The sequence below is a fragment of the Alosa sapidissima genome, chromosome 9 (assembly GCF_018492685.1).
Source record: "Alosa sapidissima isolate fAloSap1 chromosome 9, fAloSap1.pri, whole genome shotgun sequence".
NCBI classification, from domain to species: Eukaryota; Metazoa; Chordata; class Actinopteri; order Clupeiformes; family Clupeidae; genus Alosa; species Alosa sapidissima.
Genome location: NC_055965.1, coordinates 16,368,878 through 16,382,195, shown reverse-complemented (window position 1 = coordinate 16,382,195; position 13,318 = coordinate 16,368,878). Strand labels below are relative to the sequence as shown.

Here is a 13,318-nt window from a genome sequence, read left to right as displayed (position 1 = left end):
GGCTCCTGATGACCAACTTTTAAATCAAATTGAACAGCTAAAATAAGTCTTTAATATATTATCTTTTGCAGTATTTTGTGGATACGCATCTATTGTATCTGTAAAAAAGAATTGATTTGAATATAACATATTTTGAATACTATTTATTGTGCCATGAAGTTGTGTCCCCGAATGTGCACGCAACCCTGTTACCAATATCATTTTTGCCTGGCTAATAAAGGGTTAAAATATTATGTCATATTACAAACAAGAAATGACATCATCCAATCATTTTCAAAAAACATGGGTAGACAAAAGGTGAGTGTCCTCTTCCAATTTTAATATATTTTCAAACTTTTCTGGGATAATTGAGTACGTAAAGCTTAACCACGCAACCCTGTTACTCATGTTTTCAGATTAATGTTGAATAATTTCAATTTTTATTTTCTGTATTTGTATAACCACATTGGTCCTTGACCTTGGTAAAATAGCTAAATTTTACAGCTAGCTTCTGTTCATAAGGTAGATGCTATATTAGCATTAATTCGCAACCCTGTTACTCGCAACCCTGTTACTCTAATTAAAGTAACATGTTTATTATCATAGTTATCAGGGTATTTTTTGTTAACTCTGACATATTTATGATTAAATATGCTGAGTTAAATTATAAAAATGAATTTATTTGTATAATTAAACATTATTTACATATTTTAAATAAATTGCCAGATTTTCTTCTGTTAGTACAGCTTCATTGCAGCATAGTGGGCTAAAATACATGTTGAGATTCAATTACAGCTGAAAATAAACACATTTTGGTTAGATATTTGTGATTATTTGCAATAGATAGGCCTAATATCAGAATTTGTAATGGATTTCTACAGATTTATGATGTTATGACTCAATTTGAAACCCTGTTACAAAAACATTTTTATTAAAACAAGGATAAATAATGGTAAGTAATTTTGCTATCACACAAAAAATTACATCAATAGTCCTTAGAACAGATTTTACAATAGATACTGGAATTATTAAAAACAACTGTATGTCACTGTTCAAATGGAAGATAATTAATTTGATAGTCTAATTAACATATATAATATATATTAACAATCTTACCTGAAATCATATGACTATTCAGTGTAAAATGACTTCCTTTATTGGATGAAAAAGGATTTACTGAAAAATATTTAAAAATGTTACTTTTTTCATGCTATTTTGTATTTGTAACAGGGTTGCGTAACTACATGTACACAGCAAATAAAACATATGAGGTGGAAAAAGTACCGTTGATGCCTTAGCTTGACAAATCATATAATTTAGAAGTTTATGACCTATATTTCTTAAATATTCAACATAAAATGTTAAAATAGAAAATAATTATTTAAGAAGTGTAAATGCCAAAATGTCCTCTAATTCTGGAATGTCCCCGAAAACGTAAAACTATTATTCACTTTACATAGAGGTCATAACCAACATGTTTACTGGCTATATACAGTAACTAAATGCAACGTGTAATTGTTTTCTAAAGTATCACTGGAAGGAACACTGGACGAAGTCGTAGGCCTAGTACTGGAAGCCATGTTAACCTTGGCATGAAACGGCCACCGTAGGAGTTAAAATGCGCTCGGAATGGGAGGGGCTAGAAAGTAATATTCTGTTGGTTGTCATATAGAATTTCACCGCTAGATGGGAGAAGTTCTTACACAAGGTAGCTTTAACTAATAAAGCACATTTAAACACAGCATAAACTGATCAAAGTGCTGTACAGCGAATAACTAAAGTTAAAGACTAAGACAAATAATACAGAAAAACACATTAGACCAATAGTCATAAGAACATAAAAACATAAATAAATGGAAACCTTCAATATCAGGGCACACAACAAAGACATACATATGATGAGCAGGAGTACAGGGTTAGGGAGCAAGGAAGGCCAGGGAGTAAAGGTGGGTTTTTAGCTGGGCCCAGCAGTTATAATATCATTAATAATAATAATAATAATAATGATGATGACAATACTTACAGTATTACAACAATAGGCAGTAATTTCAATAGGCCCTAGGCTATGTATGCTTTTTAAATATATATATATATATATATATATATATATATATATATATATGTCATGAGCCCTCTCACTCCACCGGGTTACCACCTTAATTGGTTTCCATTATCTTCCACTCTGCTCACCACTCTCTCTACTCAGCCTAACTAGCTCCACCTGTCCCTGCTCTGCTCTGCTCTAATTACTCTGCCAGCTGCGCTGCATTACCCACTAACCTCTCCCAGTATTTAAAGCCCTGTCTTTCAGCTCTCCTTTGTCAGATCGTCTGCAAAGCTCACACCCGGAACCTGTTTGTTCGCGCTTTTGGCTGACTCTTGTTTTGTAACCCCGGACCTGCCTGAATCTTGGCTACTCTTCTGCCCCAGAGAACCAGACCTGCTTTCTGCCGTAACGACCCCTGACTACTCTTTGATCCCGGTAACTCTGACCAGCCTTCTGCCTTGCTACTACGAATTCGGATTTCCCTTAAACGGTACTTCTGCCTCGTTTCATCTGCCTGTTGTGTCTGTGTGCCCCCCCCAGGACTTCCGGACCACCCACCACCGGCGTCATAGGACGCATCGCTGCCTCTGGGGGGGATACAGACACAGACACAGCACATTGGACAGAACCCCTGTAATCCCTGTTATTCCCGGTAACCCCAGGAGCCTTCACTCACTCCCTACTTCACTTTTCCCTTAAGTTTAATAAACTTTCTGGTGTGACGCAATTGTGGTCCTCTGGTCGTCTGTCCGAACCCTGACAATATATTAGGCTATTAATAATAATAATAATAGGCATAATGATAATTTTAATAATAACGTCTATTGAACGTAGCCTACTAATTAGCCTAATCAGTGAAGCATAAATCGCCAACCGAGCAAATGTGAACAAATAAGTTACACATTTAATGAAACACACCAAATAGCCTACATATAGGCTAAATACTGGCCAATATTTTCATTTGTTGTAGCGTGACAAGGTGGTGTGAAAGGATAGACCTCTGCACTTTGGATCTTGTAGTCGTAGGTTCGAGCCTGGATAATAATCAATTAACAATGGTGTTGGAATCTTGGATAGGCTCAATCACTAAATATTCCTATGATCGTTTAGAACCTGTAGTCCTAGTTTTAACTACTGATTGGAGACCATATGCTTACTAGCCTAGGCTTAGGATAGATGTATATTATGTTCTATGAAAATTGGCATGGTAAGATTAGATTCAACTTTATTGTCATTGTGCAGAGCACAAGTACAAATACAACCAAATACAGTTTGCATCTAACCAGAAGTGCCAAAAAGGCAGAAAAGTGCAATGTGATATATAAAGTATAGACAGGTGGTGCATAGACAGGACAAGACATATAGTGCAGTGTAGACAGTAGTATACAGTTGGTTTGCAGAAGGTGGTTTAGAGTAATATAAATGAAATATAAATATGTGCAGTATCTTAGCAGTTACCTTACAGTAAGAGCAGAATAAATATGGATATGTAATATGAACAATGAACAACATGTTGTTGTGTAAGTGCTTTGGGTTTCACTCTGTTCTAAAAGCGCTATACAAATGAATACTTTATTTTATGATTGCCCTTCATTTCACTGGAATATTTTCATGCCTTTATGCAGCATTTTTCCAATGTTGCCCTTGTTATGTGTTTTCATTGTGACACTGAAAACTGAACACTGTTTTTTTTACCATTACTTTTCATCCATTGTAGTTATGAAGTTGTGTGTTGAATCACAACCACAAAATGACAGTTCACATAGCACAAATGTTTCAATGTTCAAATGGTTGAAGGATCTACGCCAGCTGTACCAACATACACACACACACACACACACACACACACACACACACACACACACACACACAGTGTTACTGTAGGTGCTGCTCATGTTGTTGCCTTCTGCTGCTGAAATAGTAGAAAAGTCTATACTGTTGTTTTCAAATGCATGTCTATATTCCCTGAGTGCACTGACATTTCAAGACCTACTTTATTCCATCAACCCCCTATGATAATACAAGCATGTCAACTGCTCCATCTAGGAGCCCAACAGCGCGGCAGAGGTGCGGTACAACAACGCCCATAGCCGGACCCGCGTTGTTGTGGAGAGGGCCCTGGGCATGTGGAAAGGTGTGTGAGCAAATCCGCTGGTGGCCTGAAGCTCCATCCTGCAAAGGCGTGCAGTGTAGTTTTGGTGGCGGCGCTTCTGCAACATGGCCCTTCAGGATCACATCCCACTGCCGGCTGATGAGGAGCTGTTAGTGGAGGAGGTGGAAGAGGTCATTCCAGTGGCTGCTCACACCTTCCTACTGGCCTGGAAGCACACTGGGAATTAGTTGCACATATGTTTGGCCCCTAAACACCCAAACCCCACAATTCCCTGCCACATTGCCCTTTTGTTTATGTTTTTTACATTTCTTTTAGTTTGGTGGGGGTGAGGGGGTAAATGTACTTCACTTTCCCACCATCACTTTCTCCCCATGATCCCTCCCACACACACACACACACACACACACACACGTTTCCTATGAGCCATGACACAGAAAATATACAAAATACAAAATACACAGATTGAAAGGTCACAAAGCAAATGCATCTTACAATTTTTCCGCCTCCAATGACAGGCCTACCCATACCTGGGCCATGAAGGACAAGTTAAATCAGTGAAAATCATGTCACATTTTGACACTGACCACAGCACTCTGCATGCTCACTTAAGTCCCAGAGGTCTTATGTTCAAAATTCTCCAAGCGAGAGGCTACTCAACTTCACAGCAGCATTCTCCAATGTCACTGTACCAACATAATTCAGCTATGTGTTCAAATATCAAGATCATATAATAACTAAGAGTAGCCTAACTTCTACACCCGCTAAACATAGCTTGTGATCAGACAAGATACAACACAAAACCCACACCACAGGCATACTCACCTCACGCCCATCGACTCAGTCTTGAACCCGACCTCTCTCATGTAAAGCACACGCTACATCTCTGCCACAGCACAGTCACTTCACCACATCATAATGGGCTGTAGAGTCCATATACCGTTAGCTATGTGTATGATAAGCAGATGCTTCATCCAAACACACTTAACATACGACTACAATGTAACGTTATCCTTTTATAACAATTACAATGCTAGCCTCACGTAACAATACCGTTGGCATTCAAAAGCTTTATCACCAGATAACTTAACGGGTGTTCAAAAGAATCTGTGCTGACACATTAGCATTAGGCTACATGTAAATTCACGAATAATAACAACACATGATTGCGGTCACCATAACACTTCACCACAGGCCGCTCTGTTGTAGGCTAACGTCACAACACTTCACTTTCGACTGTACCACATAACGTTGTCCAGTAATGTGCAATTGTAGCCTCCAGCAATGCTATGGTATGGTATCCCACAGCAATGTTATGGGATCGTTTAATGGCTACCTCTCATCCATCTGTCCGCTGCGTGTTCCGTCATCAGGGTTACGTCGTCTCCAGCAACTATGGTTCTTACTACATAGGCTACTACAGGTCGAGAGGTGTAGCTGTAACTACACAACTTTACGATAGTGGTTGCGAACGTTAGTTGCTTCTATGGTTTTGGGAAACACTGACGCAGTGTCACGATGCATCGTACTACTTACGAACTGTAAGTTCCACCACCATAGTTCACACTATCGTTTTGGGGAACAGTTGTGCCGTACTTACATAGTTGCAACCATGTTAGTTGCTACCGTAGTTAGCAACGATGCTTTTGGGAAACGCACCCCAGAATGGGGGTGATATGTTCATGCCTCCTGTTGCCAGTTAGAACATGTGCAGCTGCATTTTGGACCAGCTGCAAACATCTAAGTGAGGATTAGGGGAGGCCAAGGTAGAGGGAAAAATCCAGCCGTGATGTAATAATGCATGGATAACTTTTTCAAGGTCATTGTGACACAGGAAAGATTTGAGGTGGGAGATTGTTCTGAGCTGATAAATATTTTTGACAACAGAGCTAATCTGTTTGTCAAAGCAGAGGTCGGAGTTGAGGATGACACCCAGGTGTCTGGCATGGGGTTTGACAGATGGGGTGAGGTGGCCTAAATTTTGCACTACATCATTATATATATATATATATATATATATATATATATATATATATATATACACATTAACTCCCTTCAAGTTGGTACTTAGAGATGCAACTTCACTTAAACTATACAACTACAGGATACTTTGGGAGTAGGGCATTTTTGATTCAATTTAATCCTGATGTGACTGAGTGCCATCACTACGGTTGAGTATGCTCTCTGACTGCCATACCAATGGGCCTGGCTTTTTGGCGTTGCCGTCAAGCTGCACATTTAGTACCCCCGAGACCCCCGGGTTCACGACCGGGAGGGGTCACTGCTCTTTCCCTTCGATGCACTGACCATAATCTGAAAATCCCATGCGGTCAATTTGCTTCTTCTACCTTGACAACATATTGAGCCACAATAAATATTTAAGAGAAAAAATTAACATTATCATAAGAAAGTAACATTTAGCCATAATGCCTACCCAAGTTACCTTGCAACACTGGTGAGTGTTGTTGATTAATACCAAAAATGTGCAGTGTGGTTATTATTCTGTTTTTCTTTTTTTATTATTTAGTCTATAATATACTGTAATATTGGTATTATAATATTGGCTAAATGACTTGACTTTAAACTGTTCATTTTAATGTTAATGTAATGTTTATCGATGTCATTCATTGTAAGTTGCTTTGGACAAAAGTGTCGTCTGAGAACCATTGAACAATTCTGAACAAATCATCATGCCCATAGCGGAACTATATATTTTCAAAATTGTTTTCTCTTAAACTACGTGTCCTATCTAGATTGTTTCATATAAACATATTACAGTGAAAAGATCAAATGGTCAAGATCCAATTTAAACATTTGAAAAGCTTTGTGTAGTGTTTGGTGCATGAGGATTTAGACGGCACAGCGCCACTCTGCCCCAATTCTGTCACTCAGCTGTGCGGCAGACTTGTTTGCCCTGTTTGCGTGTTTGCCCTCTCCAGCAGCTCACTGGAAACACATCACTGGAAAGCCCCACACTGTCAAATGTTGCTGAAGTGTTGTTCTTGTTCTTGTTCCAGTTCATTCCTTTAATCTGTAGCGATATCCCTATACACAATTCAGGGCAGTCTCATCCACATACTTAAAATATGTGCGTGTGGGGGGACTGTAAATCAAGAGAATAATGCGGAAGATGGTACTCAAGATTTACGTGAAAATGAAGACAATCTAAGAGATGAGGAAGCAACCAATGGTGTCTGTGCAGCAACTGCTTGCCAATGACAACTGAGAACGATAGTTTTTGTTGTAAAGAGCTCCAGGGTAGATCAAACTATCATAGTGTATGATATAAAACGTAGGCTATTCGGTATAATTGATTTCATAATCATCTACCATTGTAATTTGCTTCATGAGAATATACAGTAAAACGCTATGCTTTGATATATTATATTTACAATTTCTGATGATTCATGAGATATTAAGGAATGAAGTAATACATAAATCATGAAATATTGAATTCATGATAATTCATGGACCCTTCATAAAGTGTTACCAGAAGTTATTTCAGTTCTGGTGTGACCCAGTGTTTAAAGTTTCACTGTCTTCTTGGGGATAATGAGCCCTCTCAAAAACAAACATATCCTGCTTCTGCAAGCGCAGCATTGTTGATGTCTTGCAACAAGATAATTATCGTATGACCTTTCCTCTATCTCATGTTCTTCATTCTCATCTCACAACTGCACTCTCATGTCTGCTCTGTATTTTGGGAAACACTGACGCAGTGTCACGATGCATCGTACTATGTAAGTTCCACCACCAGTTCACACTATCGTTTTGGGGAACAGTTGTGTCGTACTTACATAGTTGCAACCATGTTAGTTGCTACCGTAGTTAGCAACGATGCTTTTGGGAAACGCACCCCAGAATGGGGGTGATATGTTCATGCCTCCTGTTGCCAGTTAGAACATGTGCAGCTGCATTTTGGACCAGCTGCAAACATCTAAGTGAGGATTAGGGGAGGCCAAGGTAGAGGGAAAAATCCAGCCGTGATGTAATAATGCATGGATAACTTTTTCAAGGTCATTGTGACACAGGAAAGATTTGAGGTGGGAGATTGTTCTGAGCTGATAAATATTTTTGACAACAGAGCTAATCTGTTTGTCAAAGCAGAGGTCGGAGTCGAGGATGACACCCAGGTGTCTGGCATGGGGTTTGACAGATGGGGTGAGGTGGCCTAAATTTTGCACTACATCATTATATATATATATATATATATATATATATATATATATATATATATACACATTAACTCCCTTCAAGTTGGTACTTAGAGATGCAACTTCACTTAAACTATACAACTACAGGATACTTTGGGAGTAGGGCATTTTTGATTCAATTTAATCCTGATGTGACTGAGTGCCATCACTACGGATGAGTATGCGCTCTGACTGTCATACCAATGGGCCTGGCTTTTTGGCGTTGTGGTCAAGCTCCACATTTAGTACTACGGAGACCTGGGTTCATGACCAGGAGGGGTCACTGCTCTCTCCTTTCGCCACACTGACCATAATCTGAAAATCCCCTACAGGGCTGAGGCAACATGATCTGAGAAGGTTAGCTGGTTGTCGAGAACAACTCCTACATTTCTTGCAGTCCTAATGCTATTGCAATAAAACAATTTATGTACAGTATGGGGAGGGGGACATTTTGAGCATTATTGAATATTGGTTGGGGCTTACCCTGCTCAAAGTGTATTATGATTACAGCTACATGGAGAAGCTTTTTTGAGCATCTTTGTGTAGTGTTCGTTGCATGAGCGTTGCACAGTGCTACTCTGCCCCAATTCTGTCACTCACCTCAGTGACAGACTTGTTTGCCCTGTTTGGCTTCACTTGTTTGCCCTCTAGTTGCTCTCTAGCACGGGAAAGCCCCAGAGGACAATTACTCAAATATTGTTCTTGTTCTTGTATGTTGCTAATGAGGAATACCTTCTCCTTACCATGCACAATACATAGTTTTATATTGTATATCGGTGAACCAAGTATATGGCTGATACATTGAGGGAAAGGTAATTCAACCACCTAAACTACATATTCTAAAAGCCTACACTCTAGATGTGACTTAAAACATAGCATATAAGTATATAAGTATATATACTCTTTTGATCCCGTGAGGGAAATTTGGTCTCTGCATTTATCCCAATCCGTGAATTAGTGAAACACACTCAGCACACAGTGAGCACACAGTGAGGTGAAGCACACACTAATCCCGACGCAGTGAGCTGCCTGCTACAGCGGCGCTCGGGGAGCAGTGAGGGGTTAGGTGCCTTTCTCAAGGACACTTCAGCCGTTCCTACTGGTCGGTGTTCGAACCGGCAACCCTCCGGCGTCTCACCTTCATCCATAACATACTCGATACATAATCAAATTCACTCTTTAACATTGTAAGTAAGTAAGTTTAAAGCTACATTGTGTACTTTTTTGAGTTAATTCTTAGCAAAAACCCATTTGTTCTTTCAAAAATATGTGCTTATTCATGTGTAATTATTTCCACCTACTAATCAAAGTATTCTCGTAAGTGTAGAATCTGCTATTCCAAATACATACGCACGAGTCGCGCGAATGGCTGAATCCATGTTGCGCCTCCATCTTTGAAATACATTCGCCAACGAGGGACATTCCTGGAAATTCAGCTCCGCCTTTCGCGCTTGTAGGCAACACTCATTGCCTGATTAACGTTCCACATACTCGACGCACCCGACATGTAGCGTGACAATGTGACGTCACAGAAGCGCCGTAACGATTTATACTCGCGCGTCGTGGTCACGACACTAGTTGCAATATTCTCCTCAACAGAGGTGTCGCTGTTGTGAAAAGATTAATGCTAACTACGTTACACAGCAGAAGAAGCTGCATTAAGAAACACTAGTAGCAGAGAATGTAAACGGGCTCTGCTATTAGCTAGCCTCTGTGATGGTACTTCAGACTTTGGTTGCTACTATTCACAACTACCACCATCATTATCATCTAGTTTCCAAGGTGTGCGCACAGGTAGATAGATAGATAGATAGATAGATAGATACTTTAGTCATCCCGAGGGAAATTTTAATAATTTAAACAGTTTAGTTAGTTGGCTAGCTAGCTAGCATCTGGCTGAGTTTGTGTAATTTCCTGAAGTGGAAAGAGATTTTGTTCAGGCCTTAATAGATATCCTTTGTTTGAAAATAAATCGTTTCTATTCTTTCCTCTTAATTCCATGTGTTGCAACTCTCGCTGGTAACTTTATTAACTTATCCAGCAAACTATTACAAATTCACGACTGTAACAAAACACTGCAACTCTCGCTTGCCCTCGAACTAGTCCATCTTCCTGTTTCCGCTTTGTCGCGCTCGTCTGAAAAAAAATGAGTGGTGCGCTACCTCGCGCTACCTGGCTAAAATCCTGGCGCGCCAGCAAGATCTACGTCATTTTGACGTCACGGTGTCACGCTACCGATCGGGTGCGTCGAGTATGTAGAACGCCTACTTACGGTACCGATCCACTTGCACGACACTTCATTTTGTCGTGTCGCATTCCACTCTAGTCCTATGGGTGACGTCAAGCGACTTTAACGCGCCCGCAAAGCATTCCGGGAAGGCAGCGCTGCATTTGAAAATATGTCGCGCGTCAAAAAGCTGGGCGAAGCCCATCTTTATGCAAATGAATCCGTTGAACGCGAGGCGACTCTCCAATGAAAGGACGAGGTTGTAGGTCCTTTGTTCTACCACAACGGTGCATGTGAAACTTTGGTTCCGCTTACAAGACAAATAATGTTTTAACGATCTCTTCCACGACCACCTAGTAGTCCATAAAACAAACGAAACTAGGATTTGGATGAATATATTGACTGTTGGTGTTTCTGTCGTCACGGTACTGATCCACTTGCACGACACTTCATTTTGTCGTGTCGCATAGATGTCGCGCTGCCTCCCCACGTTCAGTCGTGTGTGGGCGTTTTGTTTAAAATGTCAGTTACCAGCTCATACTCTGTTCGTTTTAATGTATCTTAAGTGTTTTTCCACAAATGGACCACAATTTTAAGCATGTACTTAACAATATACAACACATTAATAGCCTAAACAAACTATGCAAGCCATTTGGAAATCTTGTTTTATTTAAACTACTCAATGCAATCTCAAATCCTCACCAGAAACACCAACAGCCAATATATTCATCCAAATCCTAGTTTCGTTTGTTTTATGGACTACTAGGTGGTCGTGGAAGAGATCGTTAAAACATTATTTGTTTACAGGCACCGCTGTGGTAGAACAAAGGACCTACAACCTCGTCCTTTCATTGGAGAGTCGCCTCGCGTTCAACGGATTCATTTGCATAAAGATGGGCTTCGTCCATCTTTTTGACGCACGACATATTTTCAAATGCAGCGCTGCCTTCCCGGAATGCTTTGCGGGCGCGTTAAAGTTGCTTGACGTCACCCATAGGACTAGAGTGGAATGCGACACGACAAAAAGAAGTGTCGTGCAAGTGGATTGGTACCGTGACCATGGCCTAATTCTGTGATGTACTGCCTGTGAATCTGGAGAAAACCTTCATCTAGGCAGTACTGTGTGAAGTGAGGCAGAAGGCTCACACAGGTGGCAGGGAGATATTTTCAACACAACATTACAACATTATAGTTAGGTGATATAAATTCCAGAGATGTCCCTGAGGGTCAGGGAATTTATCCCTTATCCTACACACACAGCTTGGGATCACTCTTCTATTACCCTGTCCTAGAGACCCATGCTGCCAGAAAATGAAATGTCTGTAGGTAGCATATCTGAACTCTATTGTCATCACCTGGCTCTCTTACATGGCCTAATTCTGTAATGTACTGCCTGTGAATCTGGAGAAAACCTTCATCTAGGCAGTACTGTGTGAAGTGAGGCAGAAGGCTCACACAGGTGGCAGGGTTTTGTCCACAGCATTTTCTCTCCCGATCGGTTGGCATGTCTCAAGGCATCCCTGGCACAGGTGGGGGGACGACATGTCTGCACTGATGCATCAAACACCAGACCTGGCTGCCTCACTAGCAACTGTGTGGTGAGGTTCCTGTGCTCTTGCAGGCTCATTCCATCCACAAGTCTCTGAAGAAATAAGACACAAGAAATAAGATCAGATAGTCTTGTTTAGGTAGCAAAGTTAGATTATTAGCAGAATAGTAGTAATAGTACTCTGTGTCATTTTTCAAGTGTTCACACAAAATGATGAAGAATACTATGTGTATGGACAATGAAAAGGTGGAAATGTTGTTGTGTAACATTTTCTATAGACCATAATGTAATCATATGTGTCGTGATTTCACTGGCAGACAACTCGCATCATGCAGTTGACTGGCAACAGCTAGAAATTGCTACATATAAATGGAGATACAAACAGGCAGGGAAGCTACACCAAGCGCGTAACTGAAACGTTCCGTTCACAACGTGTAAAATCAATTTTAGAAGAATGGTCTATTTATTTTCTGGTGTAGTGGCAGCATACGCAACGCTAACGAACGTGCCTGGTGCAGCTTCCGAGCTAATTTCGGTGTCATTGACATTGATACTGTTCAGAGAAATATTAAAAACAACCTCCGTTGCTTCTTTCCTTTCTCATCTTTGGATAGTCTTACTTTTTCTTTGCCTAGGAGGTCTCGATCCTCTGCCACCGGCTCTTGGCTTTTCTTTACCTTTCCCTCTTCCTTTACCTTTCCCTCGCACCTCCTTTGCATCGACTGATCTCTGACTCTGCTCACTGAGAAAAATAGTAGGCTACGCTGTAAACATGGCCTTTACACTATTAATCTCGCACATACAGAATAACGATAGCACTGATACTAACATTAGCATGCATTCGTTTGGGAACCTGATAGCTGATGCTAGCAATGAAATAGTAGCCTACCAAAATAACGAAGGGACATTCCAGAATTAGAGGACATTTGGTGTCCCCCCCCCCCCCCCCCCCCCGATATTTCAAATACTCAAGTCCAAAATAACAAAAATGTTCACATAACCTGCAAGTGAAACTGTCATAAAGCAAAACATAATAATCTGCTGGGGAAAAGTGGTTCCTTTACATGATTAAAAATACTGATTAGTTCTGGAACACCCCTTAAAATGGGGTTTTTATCCTGTCCCCGGCTCCTGATGACCAACTTTTAAATCAAATTGAACAGCTAAAATAAGTCTTTAATATATTATCTTTTGCAGTATTTTGTGGATACGC

At 40.4% G+C, this 13,318-nt stretch overlaps 1 long non-coding RNA gene across 1 annotated transcript; it reads right to left on the bottom strand.

Annotated features, from left to right (window-relative positions):
* Positions 1-1,517: 1,517 nt before the first annotated feature.
* On the bottom strand, positions 1,518-9,029 carry LOC121718428. The gene is made up of 3 exons (XR_006033948.1): positions 9,019-9,029; positions 8,061-8,063; positions 1,518-1,697 (listed from the first exon to the last, which is right to left on the bottom strand). It is a non-coding gene; the product is annotated as an uncharacterized LOC121718428 (long non-coding RNA).
* Positions 9,030-13,318: the final 4,289 nt, after the last annotated feature.